General features: G+C 38.7%; 1 pseudogene; it reads left to right on the forward strand.

Annotated features, from left to right (window-relative positions):
- The first annotated feature begins 590 nt into the window (after positions 1–590).
- LOC136168236 (mitochondrial fission factor pseudogene) lies at positions 591–1,580 on the forward strand (annotated as a pseudogene).
- Positions 1,581–4,545: the final 2,965 nt, after the last annotated feature.

Below are 4,545 nucleotides of genomic sequence, written 5' to 3' on the forward strand. Positions count from 1 at the left end.
GGGGAGGAGAGGGTGGGACAAATGGAGAGAGTAGCATGGAAACATAGACCCTACTGTTTGTAAAATAGACAACCAGTGGGAATTTGCTGTATGACTCAGGGAACTCAAAACGAGGCTCTGTGACAACCTAGAGGTGTGGAATGGGGTGGGAGGTGGGAGGAAGGCTCAGGAGGGAGGGGATATGTGTATACCTATAGCTGATACATGCCAATGTATGGCAGAAACCAACACAATTTACAACACAGTATTGTAAAGCAATTATCCCTCAATTAAAAATAAATTGTTTTTAAAGTGTGCCAAGACAACCCACAGAATGGGAAAAAATATTTGCAAACAGCTGACTGGCAGGTGATTAATCTCCAAAATTTACAAACAGCTCATGCAGCTCAATACCAAAAAACCAAACAACCCAATAAAAAAAATGGGCAGAAAATCTAAATAGACATTTCTCCAGAGAAGACATACAGATGACCAAGACATGAAAAGATGCTCAGCATCAGTAATTATTAGAGAGAGGCAAACCAAAATTATAATCAGATATCACGTCACAAAAGTCAAAATGGCCATTATTAAAAAGCCTACAGACCCCGGGAGCCGGCGGGCGGCGGCCCTCGCCGGGGACACTACAGCGGGGCCAGGGGGACAAAAGTGGCTCTAAATCCAGCACGTGCGTACTGAGGCAAGTTAATGGATTTAATATGAAGCACAGAAGCAGATAATGCCAAAGAGCAAGCAGTAATTGGTACACATTTAGTGAGTGGGGCAGCCCTTCCTTCTCCCACTGCTGCTGAGATGGCGGAAATTAGTCGAATTCAGTATGAAATGGAATACACCGAAGGTATTAGTCAGCGAATGAGGGTCCCGGAAAAATTAAAGGTAGCACCACCAAATGCTGACCTGGAGCAAGGATTTCAAGAAGGAGTTTCAAACGCTAGTGTGATCCTGCAAGTTCCAGAGAGAATTGTGGTAGCAGGAAATAATGAAGACATTCCATTTTCAAGACCAGCAGATCTTGACCTTATACAGTCAACTCCCTTTAAGCCTCTGGCTCTAAAAACACCACCTCGTGTGCTTACACTGAGTGAAAGGCCGCTAGATTTTCTGGATTTAGAAAGACCTGCTCCAACCCCTCAAAACGAAGAAATCCGTGCAGTTGGCAGGCTAAAAAGAGAACGCTCTATGAGTGAAAATGCTGTTCGCCAAAATGGACAGCTGGTCAAAACTGACTACATACCTGTGTTGCGTGGTGGGTCTGCTGCCCCAACTTCTAATCCTCATCATGACAACGTCAGGTATGGCATTTCAAATATAGATGCAATGGTTGAAGGAACTTCAGAAGACATGACAGTTGTAGATGCAGCTTCATTAAGACGACAGATAATCAAACTAAATAGACGTCTACAACTTCTGGAAGAGGAGAACAAAGAACGGGCTAAAAGAGAAATGGTCATGTATTCAATTACTGTAGCATTCTGGCTGCTTAATAGCTGGCTCTGGTTTCGCCGCTAGAGGTAACCTCAGCTCTCAGAAATATTCTCTCAACAGCTGGAAATATAAAGAATTTGCAAACTTCAAAAAAAAAAAAAAAAAGCCTACAAACAATAAATTCTAGAGAAGGTGTGGAGAAAAGGGAACTTTCCTTCACTGTTGGTGGGAATGTAAATTGGTAGAGCTACTATGGAGAACAGTATGGAGGTTCCTCAAAAAACTAAAAATAGACCTAGCATATGATCCAGCAATCCCATTCCTGGGCATATACCTGGAGAAAAATGTGTTTCAAAAGCATACATACATCCCAACATTCATTTTAGCACTGTTTACAATAACCAAGACATGGAAGCAACCTAAACGTTCATCGACAGATTGGTGGATAAAGAAGATATGGTACATATTTACAATGGAATAGTTAAAATGAAAGTCGCTCAGTAATGTCCAACTCTTTGCAATTTCATGGAATTCTCCAGGCCAGAAAACTGGAGTGGGTAGCCTTTCCCTTCTCCAGGGGATCTTCCCCACCTGGGATCAAACCCAACTCACCTGCATTGCAGGCAGATCCTTTACCAGCTGAGCCACAAGAGAAGTCCCAGAATAGTGGAGTGGGTAGCCTATCCCTTCTCCAGTGGATCTTCCCAATCCAGGAATTGAACCAGGGTCTCCTGCATTGCAGGCAGATTCTTTACCAACTGAACTATCAGGGAAGCCCCCAATGGAATATTACTCAGCCATAAAAAGAGTAAGGTGTTACCAAAAGGGAGGGGAGGGATAAATTGGGAGTTTGGAATTGACATATACACTCTACTATATTTAAAATAGGTATGCTAAAAAATAAAATAGGTAAGCAATAAGGATCTACTGTATAGTGCAGGGAACTCTACTCAATATTCTGTAATAACCTAAATGGAAAAATAATTTGAAAAAGAATATAAGTATATACACACAACATTGGAAGTCAACTATACTCCAATATAGCATACAAATTTTTAAAAATGTGGAAAGATATTTAGACTTAATTCAGTCCTTACTATATGTTAGAGAACTCATACTGCTGAGAAGCTTTATGACTATAAATACTTAATAGAGTCTCTACTGTGCATGAACAACTTACTTAATACCAGTTTATTAATATTGGCCGAAAAATTCTCTGCATGTAATCAAAATGGGAAAACTATTAGTATATATCAACAGGTTCTTTGATAATATTCATATTGGCAAGAAGCTCTTTGAGTGTAAGGAATGTGTGAAAGCTTTTAGATATAATTCAATCCTTAATACATGTTGGTGAATTTATACTGGTATGAATTATTACGAATATATGGAATGTGAGAAAGTCTTTAATCAAAGAAGACATCCTGATATACAAAAGAGAATTTATAATGATGAAAATTCTATAAATATAAAATACGTGGCAAAGCCCAAAATAGTGGCTATCAGATTACTCAATTTCAGTGAATTCATACCGGGGAGAGACTCTATGGATGCATGGTATGTGGGAAGACCTTTATTCATGTTAGAAATCTTAGGTTTCATCAAGTAATTCATTCTGGTAAAAATAAATTTTAGGAACTTAGGAAGAACTTTAGGCAACATTTACATCTTTCTCAGTTTGGGAGAATTCATAATAAAATTTAATTAACAAAGAAAGCCTTCACTTTTTAGACTTCTGTTTGTAGATAATCAGAATATCTATCCCAGAAACAAAATGGGTAGTGTAGAAACTCTGTATGCTACTTTACATTCATATATCTTTTACTGGTGCAGTTTTACCAGGTATAATTTGGAATTATAGTAGTTACTTTGGAGAAATTTTGATATAAACTTGATTGTACTTTTTGAGGCACAAAGGAAATAATATTTCTACTTCCCAGTGGAATGCTTTATTTAATTTCTGTGAGGACTCTTCCACCTTGAAACTGGACTTTAAAAATTGCCTGACAAAATAATTGCTTAAAGCAAATTAAAATCATGAGAAAGTTAGAAATGCCTTATTTGTAGATCCACAAAAACCCATTACGTTCCCCTCCATATCTTTTCTACTTTTCCCTTACCCATCTTCCACTTCAGGACCTTGTTCAATTTTCATTGATTCCTTACTTTTACTCCTCCTACTTTTCCTCAACTGACAAAACCCTCATTAATGCATCTTAAATTTTATGTTCTCACTTGGGAAAGACTTCAACATGTAGCCATGTTTGGATTTCTGTGCCATTGTTTGGACTTCCCATGGCCCAAAATAAGAAAGAATAACGTTTATTAAGATGATCATGTGGTTTTGTCTCTTATTGATTTAGAGTATTGCACTAATAGATTTTCAGATGATGAAACATCCTTGCATTGCTGGGACAAACCACCATTAGTCATGATGCTTTATCTTTTCAAAATTTTGCTGGATTCAATGTACTAGTATTTTGTTGAGTACTTTTGTCTATATTCATAAGAGATATGAGTAGGTTTTTAAATTTTTTTAACTTGTTTATTTGGCTGCACTGGATCTTAGTTGCAGCTTGTGGGATCTTTGATCTTTGTTGTGGCAGGTGAAATCTTTGGTTGCTACATGCAAACTCTTGGTTGTGACATGTGGCATCTAGTTCCATGACCACAGGTCAAACCCAGGCCCCCTGCATTGGGAGCGCAGAGCCTTATTAGTCACTGGACCACCAGGGAAGTCTCTATGTGTTCTTTTTTTTCTTATAATATCTTGTCTGCTTTTACTATCAGTGGCCTCATAGAATGAGTTGAGAAATATTCCTTCTTTTCCTATTCTTTGGCAGGTGTGATGTAAAACGTCTATTAAATGACTATTAGGTCCTGGGATTTTCCTTGTGGGAAGTTTTTTTTTGTTTATTTTTTTATGACTAACTCAATCTCTCAGAGAAGGCAATGGCACCCCACTCCAGTACTCTTGCCTGGGAAATCCCATGGATGGAGGAGCCTGGTAGGCTGCAGTCCATAGGGTCGCTAAGAGTCAGACACGACTGAGTGACTTCCCTTTCACTTTTCACGTTCATGCTTTGGAGAAGGAAATGGCAGCCCACTCCAGTGTTCTTG

The sequence above is a fragment of the Muntiacus reevesi genome, chromosome 1, assembly GCF_963930625.1.
Source record: "Muntiacus reevesi chromosome 1, mMunRee1.1, whole genome shotgun sequence".
Lineage (NCBI taxonomy): Eukaryota > Metazoa > Chordata > Mammalia > Artiodactyla > Cervidae > Muntiacus > Muntiacus reevesi.